The following is a 24,511-nucleotide window of genomic DNA, read 5'->3' as shown; positions in this document are numbered from 1 at the left end:
AGTTTTAGATTCCGATGCTTCACTTCAGGTTTACTGTATCTCTCTGACCTCCTTATTGACGATGAAACACAGAAATTGCATCTTAACTAATTACAAAAGGCACAATGCAGACTTAAGTACAAGAAGACTGACTCTTCTTATTGTCTATGCTTTGAACCATTCGGGTGACACTAGTTATAGATTCCGATGCTTCACTTCAGTTTTACTGTATCCCACTGACCTTCTTATTTACGATGAAACACAGAAATTGCATCGCAATTAAATAGAAAAGGCAAAATGCCGACTTAAGTACAAGAAAACTGACTCTTCTTACTGTCTATGTTTTGAACCATTCCTGTGACACTAGTTATGGATTCCGATGCTTCCCTTCAGGTTTATTGTATAAATGTGACCTACTTATTGGCGATGAAACATAGAAATTGCTTCAGAATTATATACAGAAGGCACAATGCCGACTTAAGTACAAGAAAACTGACTCTTCTTACTGTCTATGTTTTTAACCGTTCCTGTGACACTAGTTATAGATTCCGATACTGCACATTAGGTTTACTGTATCCCTCTGACCTTCCTATTGACGATGAAACACAAAAATTGCATCGGAATTAAATGCAAAAGGCACAATGCTGACTTAAGTACAAGAAGACTGACTCTTCCAACTGTCTACGTTTTGAACCATTCCTGTGACACTAGTTATAGATTCCGATGCTTCACTTCAGTTTTACTGTATCCCTCTGACCTTCTTATTGACGATGAAACACAAAAATTGCATCGTAATTAAATACAAAAGGCACAATGCCGACTCAAGTACAAGAAGACTGACTTTTCGTACTGTCTACGTTTTGAACCATTCCTGTGACACTAGTTTTAAATTCCGATGCTTCACTTCAGGTATACTGTATCCCTCTGACCTCCTTATTGACGATGAAACACAGAAATTGCATCTTAATTAATTACAAAAGCACAATGACGACTTAAGTACAAGAAGACTGACTCTTCTTATTGTCTATGTTTTGAACCATTCCTGTGACACTAGTTATTGATTCCGATGCTTCACTTCAGGTTTACTGTATCCCTCTGACCTTGTTATTGACGATCAAACACAGAAATTTCATCGGAATTAAATACAAAAGGCACAATACCGACTCAAGTACAAGAAGACTGGCTCTTCTTACTGCCTATGTTTTGAACCATTCCTGTGACACTAGTTATAGATTCCGATGCTTCTCTTCAGGTTTACTGTATCCAGCTGACCCTCTTATTGACGATGAAACACAGAAATTGCATCGGAATTACATACAAAGGGCACAATGCCGACTTACGAACAAGAAGCCTGACTCCTCTTACTGTCTATGTTTTGAACCATTCCTGTGACACTAGTTATAGATTCCGATGCTTTACTCAAGTTTTACTGTATCCCTCTGACCTTCTTATTGACGATGAAACACAGAAATTGCATCGGAATTAAATACAAAAGGCACAATGCCGACTTAAGTTCAAGAAGACTGACTCTTCCTACTGTCTAAGATTTGAACCAGTCCTGTGACACTAGTTTTAGATTCCGATGCTTCACTTCTGGTTTACTGTATCTCTCTGACCTCCTTATTGACGATGAAACACAGAAATTGCATCTTAACTAATTACAAAAGGCACAATGCAGACTTAAGTACAAGAAGACTTACTCTTCTTATTGTCTATGCTTTGAACCATTCCTGTGACACTGGTTATAGATTCCGATGCTTCACTTCAGTTTTACTGTATCCCTCTGACCTTCTTATTTACGATGAAACACAGAAATTGCATCGCAATTAAATAGAAAAGGCACAACGCGACTTAAGTACAAGAAAACTGACTCTTCTTACTGTCTATGTTTTGAACCATTCCTGTGACACTAGTTTTAGATTCCGATGCTTCACTTCAGGTTTACTGTATCTCTCTGACCTCCTTATTGACGATGAAACACAGAAATTGCATCTTAACTAATTACAAAAGGCACAATGCAGACTTAAGTACAAGAAGACTGACTCTTCTTATTGTCTATGCTTTGAACCATTCGGGTGACACTAGTTATAGATTCCGATGCTTCACTTCAGTTTTACTGTATCCCACTGACCTTCTTATTGGCGATGAAACACAGAAATTGCTTCAGAATCATATACAGAAGGCACAATGCCGACTTAAGTACAAGAAAACTGACTCTTCTTACTATCTAAGTTTTTAACAGTACCTGTGACACTAGTTATAGATTCCGATACTTCACATTAGGTTTACTGTATCCCTCTGACCCTCTTATTGACGATGAAACACAAAAATTGCATCGGAATTAAATACAAAAGGCACAATGCCGACTTAAGTACAAGAAGACTGACTCTTCCAACTCTCTATGTTTTGAACCATTCCTGTGACACTAGTTATAGATTCCGATGCTTCACTTCAGGTTTACTGTATCCCTCTGACCTTCTTATTGCTGATGAAGCACAGTAATTGCATCGGAGTTAAATACAAAAGGCACAATGCCGACTTCAGTACAAGAAGACTGACTCTTCTTACTGTCTATGCTTTGAACCATTCCTGTGGCACTAGTTATAGATTCCGATGCTTCACTTCAGTTTTACTGTATCCCTCTGACCTTCTTATTGACGATGAAACACAAAAATTGCATAGGAATTAAATACAAAAGGCACAATGCCGACTCAAGTACAAGAAGACTGACATTTCCTACTGTCCACGTTTTGAACCATTCCTGTGACACTAGTTTTAAATTCCGATGCTTCACTTCAGGTATAGTGTATCCCTCTGACCTCCTTATTGACGATGAAACACAGAAATTGCATCTTAATTAATTATAAAAGCACAATGCCGACTTAAGTACAAGAAGACTGACTCTTCTTATTGTCTATGTTTTGAACCATTCCTGTGACTCTAGTTATAGATTCCGATGCTTCACTTATGGCTTACTGTATCCTTCTGACCTTCACATTGACGAACAAACACAGAAATTTCATCGGAATTAAATACAAAATGCACAATGCCGACTCAAGTACAAGAAGACTGGCTCTTCTTACTGCCTGTGTATTGAACCATTACTGTGACACTAATTATACATTCCGATGGTTCACTTCAGGTTTACTGTATTCAGCTGAACTTCTTATTGACGATGAAACACAGAAAGTGCATTGGAATTATATACAAAAGGCACAATGCCGACTTAGGTACAAGAAGACTGTCTCTTCTAACTGTCTATGATTTGAACCATGCCTGCGACACTAGTTATAGATTCCGATGCTTCACTTCAGTTTTACTGTATCCCTCTGACCTTCTTATTGACGATGAAACACAGAAATTGCATCGAAATTAAATACAAAAGGCACAATGCTGACTTAGGTTCAAGATGACTGACTCTTCCTACTGTCTAAGTTTTGAACCATTCCTGTGACACTAGTTTTAGATTCCGATGCTTCACTTCAGGTTTACCGTATCTCTCTGACCTCCTTATTGACTTTGAAACACAGATATTGCATCTTAACTAAATACAAAAGGCACAATGCAGACTTAAGTACAAGAAGACTGACTCTTCTTACTGTCTATGGTTTGAACCATTCCTGTGACACTAGTTATAGATTCAGATGCTTCACTTCAGGTATACTGTATCCAGCAGACCTTATTGATGATGAAGCACTGAAATTGCATCGGAGTTAAATACATAAATACAAAAGGCACAATGCCGACTTAAGTACAAGAAGACTGACTCTTCTTACTGTCTATGGTTTGAACCATTCCTGTGACACTAGTTACAGATTCAGATGCTGCACTTCAGGTATACTGTATCCAGCTGACCTTCTTATTGATGATGAAGCACAGAAATTGCATCGGATTTAAATACGAAAGGCACAATGCCGACTTTAGTACAAGAAGACTGACTCTTCTTACTGTCTATGTTTTGAACCATTCCTGTGACATTAGTTATAGAATCCGATACTTCACTTCAGTTTTACTGTATGCCTCTGACCTTCTTATTTACGATGAAACACAGAAATTGCATCGGAATTAAATACATAGGCACAATGCCGACTCAAGTAGAAGAAGACTGGCTCTTCTTACTGCCTACGTTTTGAACCATTTCTGTGACACTAGTTATAGATTCCGATGCTTCTCTTCAGGTTTACTGTATCCAGCTGACCTTCTTATTGACGATGAAACACAGAAATTGCATCGGAATTACATACAAAGGGCACAATGCCGACTTACGAACAAGAAGCCTGACTCCTCTTACTGTCTATGTTTTGAACCATTCCTGTGACACTAGTTATAGATTCCGATGCTTTACTCAAGTTTTACTGAATCCCTCTGACCTTCTTATTGAAGATGAAACACAGAAATTGCATCGGAATTAAATACAAAAGGCACAATGCCGACTTAAGTTCAAGAAGACTGAGTCTTCCTACTGTCTAAGATTTCAACCATTCCTGTGACACAAGTTTTAGATTCCGATGCTTCACTTCAGGTTTACTGTATCTCTCTGACCTCCTTATTGACGATGAAACACAGAAATTGCATCTTAACTAATTACAAAAGGCACAATGCAGACTTAAGTACAAGAAGACTGACTCTTCTTATTGTCTATGCTTTGAACCATTCGGGTGACACTAGTTATAGATTCCGATGCTTCACTTCAGTTTTACTGTATCCCACTGACCTTCTTATTTACGATGAAACACAGAAATTGCATCGCAATTAAATAGAAAAGGCAAAATGCCGACTTAAGTACAAGAAAACTGACTCTTCTTACTGTCTATGTTTTGAACCATTCCTGTGACACTAGTTATGGATTCCGATGCTTCCCTTCAGGTTTATTGTATAAATGTGACCTACTTATTGGCGATGAAACATAGAAATTGCTTCAGAATTATATACAGAAGGCACAATGCCGACTTAAGTACAAGAAAACTGACTCTTCTTACTGTCTATGTTTTTAACCGTTCCTGTGACACTAGTTATAGATTCCGATACTGCACATTAGGTTTACTGTATCCCTCTGACCTTCCTATTGACGATGAAACACAAAAATTGCATCGGAATTAAATACAAAAGGCACAATGCTGACTTAAGTACAAGAAGACTGACTCTTCCAACTGTCTATGTTTTGAACCATTCCTGTGACACTAGTTATAGATTCCGATGCTTCACTTCAGTTTTACTGTATCCCTCTGACCTTCTTATTGACGATGAAACACAAAAATTGCATCGTAATTAAATACAAAAGGCACAATGAAGACTCAAGTACAAGAAGACTGACTTTTCGTACTGTCTACGTTTTGAACCATTCCTGTGACACTAGTTTTAAATTCCGATGCTTCACTTCAGGTAGACTGTATCCCTCTGACCTCCTTATTGACGATGAAACACAGAAATTGCATCTTAATTAATTACAAAAGCACAATGACGACTTAAGTACAAGAAGACTGACTCTTCTTATTGTCTATGTTTTGAACCATTCCTGTGACACTAGTTATTGATTCCGATGCTTCACTTCAGGTTTACTGTATCCCTCTGACCTTGTTATTGACGATCAAACACAGAAATTTCATCGGAATTAAATACAAAAGGCACAATACCGACTCAAGTACAAGAAGACTGGCTCTTCTTACTGCCTATGTTTTGAACCATTCCTGTGACACTAGTTATAGATTCCGATGCTTCTCTTCAGGTTTACTGTATCCAGCTGACCTTCTTATTGACGATGAAACACAGAAATTGCATCGGAATTACATACAAAGGGCACAATGCCGACTTACGAACAAGAAGCCTGACTCCTCTTACTGTCTATGTTTTGAACCATTCCTGTGACACTAGTTATAGATTCCGATGCTTTACTCAAGTTTTACTGTATCCCTCTGACCTTCTTATTGACGATGAAACACAGAAATTGCATCGGAATTAAATACAAAAGGCACAATGCCGACTTAAATTCAAGAAGACTGACTCTTCCTACTGTCTAAGATTTGAACCAGTCCTGTGACACTAGTTTTAGATTCCGATGCTTCACTTCTGGTTTACTGTATCTCTCTGACCTCCTTATTGACGATGAAACACAGAAATTGCATCTTAACTAATTACAAAAGGCACAATGCAGACTTAAGTACAAGAAGACTTACTCTTCTTATTGTCTATGCTTTGAACCATTCCTGTGACACTGGTTATAGATTCCGATGCTTCACTTCAGTTTTACTGTATCCCTCTGACCTTCTTATTTACGATGAAACACAGAAATTGCATCGCAATTAAATAGAAAAGGCACAACGCGACTTAAGTACAAGAAAACTGACTCTTCTTACTGTCTATGTTTTGAACCATCCTGTGACACTAGTTTTAGATTCCGATGCTTCACTTCAGGTTTACTGTATCTCTCTGACCTCCTTATTGACGATGAAACACAGAAATTGCATCTTAACTAATTACAAAAGGCACAATGCAGACTTAAGTACAAGAAGACTGACTCTTCTTATTGTCTATGCTTTGAACCATTCGGGTGACACTAGTTATAGATTCCGATGCTTCACTTCAGTTTTACTGTATCCCACTGACCTTCTTATTGGCGATGAAACACAGAAATTGCTTCAGAATCATATACAGAAGGCACAATGCCGACTTAAGTACAAGAAAACTGACTCTTCTTACTGTCTAAGTTTTTAACAGTACCTGTGACACTAGTTATAGATTCCGATACTTCACATTAGGTTTACTGTATCCCTCTGACCTTCTTATTGACGATGAAACACAAAAATTGCATCGGAATTAAATACAAAAGGCACAATGCCGACTTAAGTACAAGAAGACTGACTCTTCCAACTCTCTATGTTTTGAACCATTCCTGTGACACTAGTTATAGATTCCGATGCTTCACTTCAGGTTTACTGTATCCCTCTGACCTTCTTATTGCTGATGAAGCACAGTAATTGCATCGGAGTTAAATACAAAAGGCACAATGCCGACCTCAGTACAAGAAGACTGACTCTTCTTACTGTCTATGCTTTGAACCATTCCTGTGGCACTAGTTATAGATTCCGATGCTTCACTTCAGTTTTACTGTATCCCTCTGACCTTCTTATTGACGATGAAACACAAAAATTGCATAGGAATTAAATACAAAAGGCACAATGCCGACTCAAGTACAAGAAGACTGACATTTCCTACTGTCCACGTTTTGAACCATTCCTGTGACACTAGTTTTAAATTCCGATGCTTCACTTCAGGTATAGTGTATCCCTCTGACCTCCTTATTGACGATGAAACACAGAAATTGCATCTTAATTAATTATAAAAGCACAATGCCGACTTAAGTACAAGAAGACTGACTCTTCTTATTGTCTATGTTTTGAACCATTCCTGTGACTCTAGTTATAGATTCCGATGCTTCACTTCAGGCTTACTGTATCGTTCTGACCTTCACATTGACGAACAAACACAGAAATTTCATCGGAATTAAATACAAAATGCACAATGCCGACTCAAGTACAAGAAGACTGGCTCTTCTTACTGCCTGTGTATTGAACCATTACTGTGACACTAATTATACATTCCGATGGTTCACTTCAGGTTTACTGTATTCAGCTGAACTTCTTATTGACGATGAAACACAGAAAGTGCATTGGAATTATATACAAAAGGCACAATGCCGACTTAGGTACAAGAAGACTGTCTCTTCTAACTGTCTATGATTTGAACCATGCCTGCGACACTAGTTATAGATTCCGATGCTTCACTTCAGTTTTACTGTATCCCTCTGACCTTCTTATTGACGATGAAACACAGAAATTGCATCGAAATTAAATACAAATTCACAATGCTGACTTAGGTTCAAGATGACTGACTCTTCCTACTGTCTAAGTTTTGAACCGTTCCTGTGACACTAGTTTTAGATTCCGATGCTTCACTTCAGGTTTACCGTATCTCTCTGACCTCCTTATTGACTTTGAAACACAGATATTGCATCTTAACTAAATACAAAAGGCACAATGCAGACTTAAGTACAAGAAGACTGACTCTTCTTACTGTCTATGGTTTGAACCATTCCTGTGACACTAGTTATAGATTCAGATGCTTCACTTCAGGTATACTGTATCCAGCAGACCTTATTGATGATGAAGCACTGAAATTGCATCGGAGTTAAATACATAAATACAAAAGGCACAATGCCGACTTAAGTACAAGAAGACTGACTCTTCTTACTGTCTATGGTTTGAACCATTCCTGTGACACTAGTTACAGATTCAGATGCTGCACTTCAGGTATACTGTATCCAGCTGACCTTCTTATTGATGATGAAGCACAGAAATTGCATCGGATTTAAATACGAAAGGCACAATGCCGACTTTAGTACAAGAAGACTGACTCTTCTTACTGTCTATGTTTTGAACCATTCCTGTGACATTAGTTATAGAATCCGATACTTCACTTCAGTTTTACTGTATGCCTCTGACCTTCTTATTTACGATGAAACACAGAAATTGCATCGGAATTAAATACAAAAGGCACAATGCCGACTGAAGTACAAGAAGAGTGACTCTTCCTACTGTGTATGTTTTGAACCATTCCTGTGACACTAGTTATAGAATCCGATGCTTCACTTCAGTTTTACTGTATCCCTCTGACCTTCTTATTTACGATGAAACACATAAATTGCATCGGATTTAATAAAAAAAAGGCACAATGCCGACTTAAGTTCAAGAAGACTGACTCTTCCTACTGTCTAAGATTTGCACCATTCCTGTGACAGTTGTTTTAGATTCCGATGCTTCACTTCAGGTTCACTGTATCTATCTGACCTCCTTATTGACGATGAAACACAGAAGTTGCATCTTAACTAATTACAAAAGGCACAATGCTGACTTAAGTACAAGAAGACTGACTCTTATTATTGTCTATGCTTTGAACCATTCCTGTCACACTAGTTATAGGTTCCGATGCTTCACTTCAGGTTTACTGTATCCCTCTGACCTTCTTATTGACGATCAAACACAGATATTTCATCGCAATTAAGTACAAAAGGCACAATACCGACTCAAGTACAAGATGACTTGCTCTTCTTACTGCCTATGATTTGAACCATTCCTGTGACACTAGTTATAGATTCCGATGCTTCACTTCAGGTTTACTGTATCCCTCTGACTTTCTTATTGACGATGAAACACAGAAATTGCATCGGAATTAAATACAAATGGCACAATGCCGACTCAAGTACACGAAGACTGGCTCTTCTTACTGTCTATGTTTGAACCTTTACTGTGAGACCGGTTTTAGATTCTGATGCTTCACCTCAGGTTTACTGTATCCTGTGGAACTTCTTATTGACGACGGAAAGCAGAAATTGCATCGGAATTAAATACAAAAGGCACAATGCCGACTTAAGTACAAGAAAACTGACACTTCTTACTGTCTAAGATTTGAAGCATTCCTGTGACACTAGTTATAGATTCCGATGCTACACTTCAGGTTTACTGTATCCCTCTTACCTTCTTATTGACGATGAAACACAAAAATTGCATCGGAATTAAATTGAAAAGGCACAATGCCGACTTAGGTACAAGAAGACTGACTCTTCTTACTGTCTATGATTTGAACCATTCTTGTGACACCAGTTATAGATTCCAATGCTTCACTTCAGTTTTACTGTATCCCTCTGACCTTCTTATTGACGATGAAACACAGAAATTGCATCGGAATTAAATACAAAAGGCACAATGCTGACTTAAGTTCAAGATGACTGACTCTTCCTAGTGTCTAAGATTTGAACCATTCCTGTGACACTAGGTTTAGATTAGGATGCTTCACTTCAGGTTTACCGTATCTCTCTGACCTCCTTATTGACGATGAAACACAGATATTGCATCTTAACTAAATACAAAAGGCACAATGCAGACTTAAGTACAAGAAGACTGACTATTCTTACTGTCTATGGTTTGTACCATTCCTGTGACACTAGCTATAGATTCAGATGCTGCACTTCTGGTATACTGTATCCAGCAGACCTTCTTATTGATGATGAAACACTGAAATTGCATCGGAGTTAAATACAAAAGACACAATGCCGACTTAAGTACAAGAAGACTGACTCTTCTCACTGTCTATGGTTTGAACCATTCCTGTGACACTAGTTACAGATTCAGATGCTGCACTTCAGGTATACTGTATCCAGCTGACCTTCTTATTGATGATGAAGCACAGAAATTGCATCGGAATTAAATAGAAAAGGCACAATGCCGACTTAAGTTCATGAAGACTGACTCTTCCTACTGTCTAAGATTTGAACCATTCCTGTGACAGTTGTTTTAGATTCCGATGCTTCACTTCAGGTTTACTGTATCTCTCTGACCTCCCTATTGACGTTGAAACACAGAAATTGCAACTTAACTAATTACAAAATGCACAATGCAGACTTAAGTACAAGAAGACTGACTCTTCTTACTGTCTATGCTTTGAACCTTTTCTGTGAGCCTGGTTTTAAATTCCGATGCTTCACTTCAGTTTTACTGTATCCCTCTGACCTTCTTATTTACGATGAAACACAGAAATTGCATCGCAATTAAATAGAAAAGGCACAACGCCGACTTAAGTACAAGAAAACTGACTCTTCTTACTGTCTATGTTTTGAACCATTCCTGTGACACTAGTTATGGATTCCGATGCTTCCCTTCAGGTTTACTGTATAAATGTGACCTTCTTATTGGCGATGAAACACAGAAATTGCTTCAGAATCATATACAGAAGGCACAATGCCGACTTAAGTACAAGAAAACTGACTCTTCTTACTGTCTATGTTTTTAACAGTACCTGTGACACTAGTTATAGATTCCGATACTTCACATTAGGTTTACTGTATCCCTCTGACCTTCTTATTGACGATGAAACACAAAAATTGCATCGGAATTAAATACAAAAGGCACAATGCCGACTTAAGTACAAGAAGACTGACTCTTCCAACTTTCTATGTTTTGAACCATTCCTGTGACACTAGTTATAGATTCCGATGCTTCACTTCAGGTTTACTGTATCCCTCTGACCTTCTTATTGCTGATGAAGCACAGTAATTGCATCGGAGTTAAATACAAAAGGCACAATGCAGACTTCAGTACAAGAAGACTGACTCTTCTAACTGTCTATGCTTTGAAATATTCCTGTGGCACTAGTTATAGATTCCGATGCTTCACTTCAGTTTTACTGTATCCCTCTGACCTTCTTATTGACGATGAAACACAAAAATTGCATAGGAATTAAATACAAAAGGCACAATGCCGACTCAAGTACAAGAAGACTGACATTTCCTACTGTCTATGTTTTGAACCATTCCTGTGACACTAGTTTTAAATTCCGATGCTTCACTTCAGGTATACTGTATCCCTCGGACCTCCTTATTGACGATGAAACACAGAAATTGCATCTTAATTAATTACAAAAGCACAATGCCGACTTAAGTACAAGAAGACTGACTCTTCTTATTGTCTATGTTTTGAACCATTCCTGTGACTCTAGTTATAGATTCCGATGCTTCACTTCAGGCTTACTGTATCCTTCTGACCTTCACATTGACGAACAAACACAGAAATTTCATCGGAATTAAATACAAAATGCACAATGCCGACTCAAGTACAAGAAGACTGGCTCTTCTTACTGCCTGTGTATTGAACCATTACTGTGACACTAATTATACATTCCGATGGTTCACTTCAGGTTTACTGTATTCAGCTGAACTTCTTATTGACGATGAAACACAGAAAGTGCATTGGAATTATATACAAAAGGCACAATGCCGACTTAGGTACAAGAAGACTGTCTCTTCTAACTGTCTATGATTTGAACCATGCCTGCGACACTAGTTATAGATTCCGATGCTTCACTTCAGTTTTACTGTATCCCTCTGACCTTCTTATTGACGATGAAACACAGAAATTGCATCGAAATTAAATACAAAAGGCACAATGCTGACTTAGGTTCAAGATGACTGACTCTTCCTACTGTCTAAGTTTTGAACCATTCCTGTGACACTAGTTTTAGATTCCGATGCTTCACTTCAGGTTTACCGTATCTCTCTGACCTCCTTATTGACTTTGAAACACAGATATTGCATCTTAACTAAATACAAAAGGCACAATGCAGACTTAAGTACAAGAAGACTGACTCTTCTTACTGTCTATGGTTTGAACCATTCCTGTGACACTAGTTATAGATTCAGATACTTCACTTCAGGTATACTGTATCCAGCAGACCTTATTGATGATGAAGCACTGAAATTGCATCGGAGTTAAATACATAAATACAAAAGGCACAATGCCGACTTAAGTACAAGAAGACTGACTCTTCTTACTGTCTATGGTTTGAACCATTCCTGTGACACTAGTTACAGATTCAGATGCTACACTTCAGGTATACTGTATCCAGCTGACCTTCTTATTGATGATGAAGCACAGAAATTGCATCGGATTTAAATACGAAAGGCACAATGCCGACTTTAGTACAAGAAGACTGACTCTTCTTACTGTCTATGTTTTGAACCATTCCTGTGACATTAGTTATAGAATCCGATACTTCACTTCAGTTTTACTGTATGCCTCTGACCTTCTTATTTACGATGAAACACAGAAATTGCATCGGAATTAAATACAAAAGGCACAATGCCGACTGAAGTACAAGAAGAGTGACTCTTCCTACTGTGTATGTTTTGAACCATTCCTGTGACACTAGTTATAGAATCCGATGCTTCACTTCAGTTTTACTGTATCCCTCTGACCTTCTTATTTACGATGAAACACATAAATTGCATCGGATTTAATAAAAAAAAGGCACAATGCCGACTTAAGTTCAAGAAGACTGACTCTTCCTACTGTCTAAGATTTGCACCATTCCTGTGACAGTTGTTTTAGATTCCGATGCTTCACTTCAGGTTCACTGTATCTATCTGACCTCCTTATTGACGATGAAACACAAAGTTGCATCTTAACTAATTACAAAAGGCACAATGCTGACTTAAGTACAAGAAGACTGACTCTTATTATTGTCTATGCTTTGAACCATTCCTGTCACACTAGTTATAGGTTCCGATGCTTCACTTCAGGTTTACTGTATCCCTCTGACCTTCTTATTGACGATCAAACACAGATATTTCATCGCAATTAAGTACAAAAGGCACAATACCGACTCAAGTACAAGATGACTTGCTCTTCTTACTGCCTATGATTTGAACCATTCCTGTGACACTAGTTATAGATTCCGATGCTTCACTTCAGGTTTACTGTATCCCTCTGACTTTCTTATTGACGATGAAACACAGAAATTGCATCGGAATTAAATACAAATGGCACAATGCCGACTCAAGTACACGAAGACTGGCTCTTCTTACTGTCTATGTTTGAACCTTTACTGTGAGACCGGTTTTAGATTCTGATGCTTCACCTCAGGTTTACTGTATCCTGTGGAACTTCTTATTGACGACGGAAAGCAGAAATTGCATCGGAATTAAATACAAAAGGCACAATGCCGACTTAAGTACAAGAAAACTGACACTTCTTACTGTCTAAGATTTGAAGCATTCCTGTGACACTAGTTATAGATTCCGATGCTACACTTCAGGTTTACTGTATCCCTCTTACCTTCTTATTGACGATGAAACACAAAAATTGCATCGGAATTAAATTGAAAAGGCACAATGCCGACTTAGGTACAAGAAGACTGACTCTTCTTACTGTCTATGATTTGAACCATTCTTGTGACACCAGTTATAGATTCCAATGCTTCACTTCAGTTTTACTGTATCCCTCTGACCTTCTTATTGACGATGAAACACAGAAATTGCATCGGAATTAAATACAAAAGGCACAATGCTGACTTAAGTTCAAGATGACTGACTCTTCCTAGTGTCTAAGATTTGAACCATTCCTGTGACACTAGGTTTAGATTAGGATGCTTCACTTCAGGTTTACCGTATCTCTCTGACCTCCTTATTGACGATGAAACACAGATATTGCATCTTAACTAAATACAAAAGGCACAATGCAGACTTAAGTACAAGAAGACTGACTATTCTTACTGTCTATGGTTTGTACCATTCCTGTGACACTAGTTATAGATTCAGATGCTGCACTTCTGGTATACTGTATCCAGCAGACCTTCTTATTGATGATGAAGCACTGAAATTGCATCGGAGTTAAATACAAAAGACACAATGCCGACTTAAGTACAAGAAGACTGACTCTTCTCACTGTCTATGGTTTGAACCATTCCTGTGACACTAGTTACAGATTCAGATGCTGCACTTCAGGTATACTGTATCCAGCTGACCTTCTTATTGATGATGAAGCACAGAAATTGCATCGGAATTAAATAGAAAAGGCACAATGCCGACTTAAGTTCATGAAGACTGACTCTTCCTACTGTCTAAGATTTGAACCATTCCTGTGACAGTTGTTTTAGATTCCGATGCTTCACTTCAGGTTTACTGTATCTCTCTGACCTCCCTATTGACGTTGAAACACAGAAATTGCAACTTAACTAATTACAAAATGCACAATGCAGACTTAAGTACAAGAAGACTGACTCTTCTTACTGTCTATGCTTTGAACCTTTCCTGTGAGCCTGGTTTTAAATTCCGATGCTTCACTTCAGTTTTACTGTATCCCTCTGACCTTCTTATTTACGATGAAACACAGAAATTGCATCGCAATTAAATAGAAAAGGCACAACGCCGACTTAAGTACAAGAAAACTGACTCTTCTTACTGTCTATGTTTTGAACCATTCCTGTGACACTAGTTATGGATTCCGATGCTTCCCTTCAGGTTTACTGTATAAATGTGACCTTCTTATTGGCGATGAAACACAGAAATTGCTTCAGAATCATATACAGAAGGCACAATGCCGACTTAAGTACAAGAAAACTGACTCTTCTTACTGTCTATGTTTTTAACAGTACCTGTGACACTAGTTATAGATTCCGATACTTCACATTAGGTTTACTGTATCCCTCTGACCTTCTTATTGACGATGAAACACAAAAATTGCATCGGAATTAAATACAAAAGGCACAATGCCGACTTAAGTACAAGAAGACTGACTCTTCCAACTTTCTATGTTTTGAACCATTCCTGTGACACTAGTTATAGATTCCGATGCTTCACTTCAGGTTTACTGTATCCCTCTGACCTTCTTATTGCTGATGAAGCACAGTAATTGCATCGGAGTTAAATACAAAAGGCACAATGCAGACTTCAGTACAAGAAGACTGACTCTTCTAACTGTCTATGCTTTGAAATATTCCTGTGGCACTAGTTATAGATTCCGATGCTTCACTTCAGTTTTACTGTATCCCTCTGACCTTCTTATTGACGATGAAACACAAAAATTGCATAGGAATTAAATACAAAAGGCACAATGCCGACTCAAGTACAAGAAGACTGACATTTCCTACTGTCTATGTTTTGAACCATTCCTGTGACACTAGTTTTAAATTCCGATGCTTCACTTCAGGTATACTGTATCCCTCGGACCTCCTTATTGACGATGAAACACAGAAATTGCATCTTAATTAATTACAAAAGCACAATGCCGACTTAAGTACAAGAAGACTGACTCTTCTTATTGTCTATGTTTTGAACCATTCCTGTGACTCTAGTTATAGATTCCGATGCTTCACTTCAGGCTTACTGTATCCTTCTGACCTTCACATTGACGAACAAACACAGAAATTTCATCGGAATTAAATACAAAATGCACAATGACGACTCAAGTACAAGAAGACTGGCTCTTCTTACTGCCTGTGTATTGAACCATTACTGTGACACAAATTATACATTCCGATGGTTCACTTCAGGTTTACTGTATTCAGCTGAACTTCTTATTGACGATGAAACACAGAAATTGCATTGGAATTATATACAAAAGGCACAATGCCGACTTAGGTACAAGAAGACTGACTCTTCTAACTGTCTATGATTTGAACCATGCCTGCGACACTAGTTATAGATTCCGATGCTTCACTTCAGTTTTACTGTATCCCTCTGACCTTCTTATTGACGATGAAACACAGAAATTGCATCGAAATTAAATACAAAAGGCACAATGCTGACTTAGGTTCAAGATGACTGACTCTTCCTACTGTCTAAGTTTTGAACCATTCCTGTGACACTAGTTTTAGATTCCGATGCTTCACTTCAGGTTTACCGTATCTCTCTGACCTCCTTATTGACGATGAAACACAGATATTGCATCTTAACTAAATACAAAAATCACAATGCAGACTTAAGTACAAGAAGACTGACTCTTCTTACTGTCTATGGTTTGAACCATTCCTGTGACACTAGTTACAGATTCAGATGCTGCACTTCAGGTATACTGTATCCAGCTGACCTTCTTATTGATGATGAAGCACAGAAATTGCATTGGATTTAAATACGAAAGGCACAATGCCGACTTTAGTACAAGAAGACTGACTCTTCTTACTGTCTATGTTTGAACCATTCCTGTGACATTAGTTATAGAATCCGATACTTCACTTCAGTTTTACTGTATGCTTCTGACCTTCTTATTTACGATGAAACACAGAAATTGCATCGGAATTAAATACAAAAGGCACAATGCCGACTGAAGTACAAGAAGAGTGACTCTTCCTACTGTGTATGTTTTGAACCATTCCTGTGACACTAGTTATAGAATCCGATGCTTCACTTCAGTTTTACTGTATCCCTCTGACCTTCTTATTTACGATGAAACACAGAAATTGCATCGGATTTAATAAAAAAAGGCACAATGCCGACTTAAGTTCAAGAAGACTGACTCTTCCTACTGTCTAAGATGTGCACCATTCCTGTGACAGTTGTTTTAGATTCCGATGCTTCACTTCAGGTTCACTGTATCTATCTGACCTCCTTATTGACGATGAAACACAGAAGTTGCATCTTAACTAATTACAAAAGGCACAATGCTGACTTAAGTACAAGAAGACTGACTCTTATTATTGTCTATGCTTTGAACCATTCCTGTGACACTAGATATAGATTCCGATGCTTCACTTCAGGTTTACTGTATCCCTCTGACCTTCTTATTGACGATCAAACACAGATATTTCATCGCAATTAAGTACAAAAGGCACAATACCGACTCAAGTACAAGATGACTTGCTCTTCTTACTACCTATGATTTGAACCATTCCTGTGACACTAGTTATAGATTCCGATGCTTCACTTCAGGTTTACTGTATCCCTCTGACTTTCTTATTGACGATGAAACACAGAAATTGCATCGGAATTAAATACAAATGGCACAATGCCGACTCAAGTACACGAAGACTGGCTCTTCTTACTGTCTATGTTTGAACCTTTACTCTGAGACCGGTTTTAGATTCTGATGCTTCACCTCAGGTTTACTGTATCCTGTGGAACTTCTTATTGACGACGGAAAGCAGAAATTGCATCGGAATTAAATACAAAAGGCACAATGCCGACTTAAGTACAAGAAAACTGACACTTCTTACTGTCTAAGATTTGAAGCATTCCTGTGACACTAGTTATACATTCCGATGCTACACTTCAGGTTTACTGTATCCCTCTTACCTTCTTATTGACGATGAAACACAGAAATTGCATCGGAATTAAATAGAAAAGGCACAATGCCGACTTAGGTACAAGAAGACTGACTCTTCTTACTGTCTATGATTTGAACCATTCTTGTGACACTAGTTATAGATTCCAATGCTTCACTTCAGTTTTACTGTATCCCTCTGACCTTCTTATTGACGATGAAACACAGAAATTGCATCGGAATTAAATACAAAAGGCACAATGCTGACTTAAGTTCAAGATGACTGACTCTTCCTAGTGTCTAAGATTTGAACCATTTCTGTGACACTAGGCTTAGATTAGGATGCTTCACTTCAGGTTTACCGTATCTCTCTGACCTCCTTATTGACGATGAAACACAGATATAGCATCTTAACTAAATACAAAAGGCACAATGCAGACTTAAGTACAAGAAGACTGACTTTTCTTACTGTCTATGGTTTGTACCATTCCTGTGACACTAGTTATAGATTCAGATGCTGCACTTCAGGTATACTGTATCCAGCAGACCTTCTTATTGATGATGAAGCACTGAAATTGCATCGGAGTTAAATACGAAAGACACAATGCCGACTTAAGTACAAGAAGACTGACTCTTCTCACTGTAGATGGTTTGAACCATTCCTGTGACACTAGTTACAGATTCAGATGCTGCACTTCAGGTATACTGTATCCAGCTGACCTTCTTATTGATGATGAAGCACAGAAATTGCATCGGAATTAAATAGAAAAGGCACAATGCCGACTTAAGTTCATGAAGACTGACTCTTCCTACTGTCTAAGATTTGAACCATTCCTGTGACAGTTGTTTTAGATTCCGATGCTTCACTTCAGGTTTACTGTATCTCTCTGACCTCCTTATTGACGATGAAACACAGAAATTGCAACTTAACTAATTACAAAATGCACAATGCAGACTTAAGTACAAGAAGACTGACTCTTCTTACTGTCTATGTTTTGAACCATTCCTGTGAGCCTGGTTTTAGATTCCGATGCTTCTCTTCAGGTTTACTGTATCCCTTGGACATTTCCATTGACTACGAAACACAGAAATTGCATCGGAATTAAATACAAAAGGCACAATGCCGACTTAAGTACAAGAAGACTGACTCTTCCTACTGTCTATGTTTTGAACCATTCCTGTAACACTAGTTATAGATTCCGATGCTTCACTGCAGTTTTACTGTATCACTCTGACCTTCTTATTGACGATCAAACACAGAAATTTCATCGGAATTAAATACAAAAGGCACAATACCGCCTCAAGTACAAGATGACTGGCTCTTCTTACTGCCTATGTTTTGAACCTTTCCTGTGAGACCGGCTTTAGATTCCGATGCTTCGCTTCTGATTTCTTTATCCCGTGGACCTTCTCATTGACGACGAAAAGCAGAAATTGCATCGGAATTGAATACAAGAAATCTGACACTTCTTACTGTCTATGTTTAGAAGCATTCCTGTGACACTAGTTATAGATTTAGATACTTCACTTCAGGTTTACTGTATCCCTCTCACCTTCTTATTGACGATGAAACACAGAAATTGCATCGGAATTAAATAGAAAAGGCACAATGCCGACTTAAGTACAAGAAAACTGACTCTTCTTACTGTCTATGTTTTGAACCATTCCTGTGACACTAGTTATAGATTCCGATGCTTCACTTCAGGTTTACTGTATACCTGTGACCTTCTTATTGACGATGAAACACAGAAATTGCATCGGGATTAAATACAAATAGGCACAATGCCGTCTTAAGTACAAGAAGACTGACTTTTCCTACTGTATATGTTTTGAACCATTCTTGTGACACTAGTTATAGATTCCAATGCTTCACTTCAGGTTTACTGTATCCCTATGACCTTCTTATTGACGATCAAACACAGATATTTCATCGGAATTAAATACAAAAGGCACAATGCCGACTTACGTACAAGAAAACTGACTCTTCTTACTGTCTATGTTTTGAACCATTCCTGTGACACTAGTTATAGATTCCGATGCATCACTTCAGGCTTACTGTATCCCTGTGACCTACTTATTGACGTTGAAACACAGAAATTGCATCGGAATTAAATACAAAAGGCACAATGCCGACTTAAGTACAAGAAAACTGACTCTTCGTACTGCCTATGATTTGAACCATTCTTGTGACACTAGTTATAGATTCCGATGCTTCACTTCGTTTTTACTGTATCCCTCTGACCTTCTTATTGACGATGAAACACAGAAATGGCATCGGAAGTAAATACAAATAGCAAAGTGCCGACTCAAGTACAAGAAGACTGGCTCTTCTTACTGTCTATGATTTGAAACTTACCTGTGAGCCTGGTTTTAGATTACGATGCTTCTCTTCAGGTTTACTGTATCCCTTGGACATTTCTATTGACGACGAAACACAGAAATTGCATCGGAATTAAATACAAAAGTCACAATGCCGACTTAAGTACAAGAAGACTGACTCTTCTTACTGTCTATGTTTTGAAGCATTCCTGTGACACTAGTTATAGATTTAGATACTTCACTTCAGGTTTACTGTATCCCTCTCACCTTCTTACTGACGATGAAACACAGAAATTGCATTGGAATTAAATAGAAAAGGCACAATGCCGACTTAAGTACAAGAAAACTGACTCTTCTTACTGTCTATGTTTTGAACCATTCCTGTGACACTAGTTATAAATTCCGATGCTTCACTTCAGGTTTACTGTATACCTGTGACCATCTTATTGACGATGAAACACAGAAATTGCATCGGAATTTAATACAAAAGGCACAATGCCGACTTAAGTACAAGAAGACTGACTCTTCCTACTGTCTATGTTTTGAACCATTCCTGTGACACTAGTTATAGATTCCGATGCTTCACTTCAGGTTTACTGTATCCCTCTGACATTCTTATTGACGATGAAACACAGAAATTGCATCGGAGTTAAATACAAAAGGCACAATGCCGACTCAAGTACAAGAAGACTGGCTCCTCTTACTGTCTATGATTTGAACCATTCCTGTGACACTAGTTATAGATTCCGATGCTTCACTTCAGGTTTACTGTATCCAGCTGACCTTCTTATTGACGATGAAACACAGAAATTGCATCGGAATTAAATAGAAAAGGCACAATGCCGACTTAAGTACAAGAAAACTGACCTTTCTTACTGTCTATGTTTTGAACCATTCCTGTGACACTAGTTGTAGATTCCGATGCATCCCTTCAGGTTTACTGTATACCTGTCACCTTCTTATTGACGATGAAACACAGAAATAGCTTCGGAATTATATACAGAAGGCACAATGCCGACTTAAGTACAAGAAAACTGACACTTCTTAGTCTCTATGTCGTTAACCATTCCTGTGACACTAGTTATAGATCCGATACTTCACATTAGGTTTACTGTATCCTTCTGACCTTCTTATTGACGATGAAACACAGAAATTGCATCGGAATTAAATACAAAAGGCACAATGCCGACTTAAGTACAAGAAGACTGACTCTTCCTACTGTCTCTGATTTGAACCATTCCTGTGACACCAGTTATAGATTCCGATGCTTCACTTCAGGTTTACTGTATCCCTCTGACCTTCTTATTGACGATGAAACACAGAAATTGCATCGGAGTTAAATACAAAAGGCACAATGCCGACTCAAGTACAAGAAGACTGGCTCCACTTACTGTCTATGATTTGAACCATTCCTGTGACACTAGTTATAGATTCCGATGCTTCACTTCAGTTTTACTGTATCCAGCTGACCTTCTTATTGATGATGAAGTACAGTAATTGCATCGGAGTTAAATACAAAAGGCACAATGCCGACTTCAGTACAAGAAGACTGACTCTTCTTACTGTCTATGTTTTGAACCATTCCTGTGACACTAGTTATAGATCCCGATGCTTCACTTCAGTTTTACTGTATCCCTCTGACCTTCTTATTGACGATGAAACACAGAAATTGCATCGGAATTAAATACAAAAAGGCACAAAGCCGTCTTAAGTACAAGAAGACTGACTTTTCCTACTGTATATGTTTTGAACCATTCTTGTGACACTAGTTATAGATTCCGATGCTTCACTTCAGGTTTACTGTATCCCTATGACCTTCTTATTGACGATCAAACACAGATATTTCATCGGAATTAAATACAAAAGGCACAATGCCGACTTACGTACAAGTAAACTGACTCTTCTTACTGTCTATGTTTCGAACCATTCCTGTGACACTAGTAATAGATTCCGATGGATCACTTCAGGTGTACTGTATCCCTGTGACCTACTTATTGACAATGAAACACAGAAATTGCATCGGAATTAAATACAAAAGGCACAATGCCGACTTAAGTACAAGAAAACTGACTCTTCGTACTGCTTATGATTGGAACCATTCTTGTGACACTAGATATAGATTCCGATGCTTCACTCCAGGTTTACTGTATCCCTCTGACCTTCTTATTGAAGATGAAACACAGAAATGGCAACGGAAGTAAATACAAATAGCACAATGCCGACTCAAGTACAAGAAGACTGGCTCTTCTTACTGTCTATGATTTGAACCTTACCTGTGAGCCTGGTTTTAGATTACGATGCTTCTCTTCAGGTTTACTGTATCCCTTGGACATTTCTATTGACGACGAAACACAGAAATTGCATCGGAATTAAATACAAAAGGCACAATGACGACTTAAGTACAAGAAGACTGACTCTTCTTACTGTCTATGTTTTGAACCATTCCTGTGACACTAGTTATAGATTCCGATGCTTCACTTCAGATTTACTGTATCCCGTTGACCTTCTTATTGACGACGAAAAGCAGAAATTGCATCGGAACAGAATACAAAAGGCACAATGCCGACTTAAGTACAAGAAAACTGACACTTCTTACTGTCTATGTTTTGAAGCATTCCTGTGACACTAGTTATAGATTCCGATGCTACACTTCAGGTTTACTGTATCCCTCTTACCTTCTTATTGACGATGAAACACAGAAATTGCATCGGAATTAAATAGAAAAGGCACAATGCCGACTTAGGTACAAGAAGACTGACTCTTCTTACTGTCTATGATTTGAACCATTCTTGTGACACTAGTTATAGATTCCGATGCTTCACTTCAGTTTTACTGTATCCCTCTGACCTTCTTATTGACAATGAAACGCAGAAATTGCATCGGAATTAAATACAAAAGGCACAATGCTGACTTAAGTTCAAGATGACTGACTCTTCCTAGTGTCTAAGATTTGAACCATTCCTGTGACACTAGTTTTAGATTAGGATGCTTCACTTCAGGTTTACCGTATCTCTCTGACATCCTTATTGACGATGAAACACAGATATTGCATCTTAACTAAATACAAAAGGCACAATGCAGACTTAAGTACTAGAAGAATGACTTTTCTTACTGTCTATGGTTTGTACCATTCCTGTGACACTAGTTATAGATTCAGATGCTGCACTTCAGGTATACTGTATCAAGCAGACCTTCTTATTGATGATGAAGCACTGAAATTGCATCGGAGTTAAATACAAAAGACACAATGCCGACTTAAGTACAAGAAGACTGACTCTTCTTACTGTCTATGGTTTGAACCATTCCTGTGACACTAGTTACAGATTCAGATGCTGCACTTCAGGTATACTGTATCCAGCTGACCTTCTTATTGATGATGAAGCACAGAAATTGCATCGGAATTAAATAGAAAAGGCACAATGCTGACTTAAGTTCAAGAAGACTGACTCTTTTACTTTCTATGTTTTGAACCATTCCTGTGACACTAGTTATAGATTCCGATGCTTCACTGCAGTTTTACTGTATCACTCTGACCTTCTTATTGACGATCAAATACAGAAATTTCATCGGAATTAAATACAAAAGGCACAATACCGCCTCAAGTACAAGATGACTGGCTCTTCTTACTGTCTACGTTTTGAACCTTTCCTGTGAGACCGGCTCTAGATTCCGATGCTTCGCTTCAGATTTCTTTATCCCGTGGACCTTCTCATTGACGACGAAAACCAGAAATTGCATCGGAATTGAATACAAGAAAACTGACACTTCTTACTGTCTATGTTTTGAACCATTCCTGTGACACTAGTTATAGATTCTGATGCTTCACTTCAGGTTTACTGTATCCCTCTGACCTTCTTATTGACGATGAAACACAGAAATTGCATCGGAGTTAAATACAAAAGGCACAATGCCGATTCAAGTACAAGAAGACTGGCTCCTCTTACTGTCTATGATTTGAACCATTCCTGTGACACTAGTTATAGATTCCGATGCTTCACTTCAGGTTTACTGTATCCAGCTGACCTTCTTATTGACGATGAAACACAGAAATTGCATCGGAATTAAATAGAAAAGGCACAATGCCGACTTAAGTACAAGAAAACTGACTCTTCTTACTGTCTATGTTTTGAACCATTCCTGTGACACTAGTTATAGATCCCGATGCTTCACTTCAGTTTTACTGTATCCCTCTGACCTTCTTATTGACGATGAAACACAGAAATAGCTTCGGAATTATATACAGAAGGCACAATGCCGTCTTAAGTACAAGAAGACTGACTTTTCCTACTGTATATGTTTTGAACCATTCTTGTGACACTAGTTATAGATTCCGATGATTCACTTCAGGTTTACTGTATCCCTATGACCTTCTTATTGACGATCAAACACAGATATTTCATCGGAATTAAATACAAAAGGCACAATGCCGACTTACGTACAAGAAAACTGACTCTTCTTACTGTCTATGTTTTGAACCATTCCTGTGACACTAGTTATAGATCCCGATGCTTCACTTCAGGTTTACTGTATCCCTGTGACCTAGTTATTGACGATGAAACACAGAAATTGCATCGGAATTAAATACAAAAGGCACAATGCCGACTTAAGTACAAGAAAACTGACTCTTCGTA

The sequence above is a fragment of the Schistocerca piceifrons genome, chromosome 2 (assembly GCF_021461385.2).
Source record: "Schistocerca piceifrons isolate TAMUIC-IGC-003096 chromosome 2, iqSchPice1.1, whole genome shotgun sequence".
Lineage (NCBI taxonomy): Eukaryota > Metazoa > Arthropoda > Insecta > Orthoptera > Acrididae > Schistocerca > Schistocerca piceifrons.
This window is presented reverse-complemented; position numbering follows the sequence as displayed.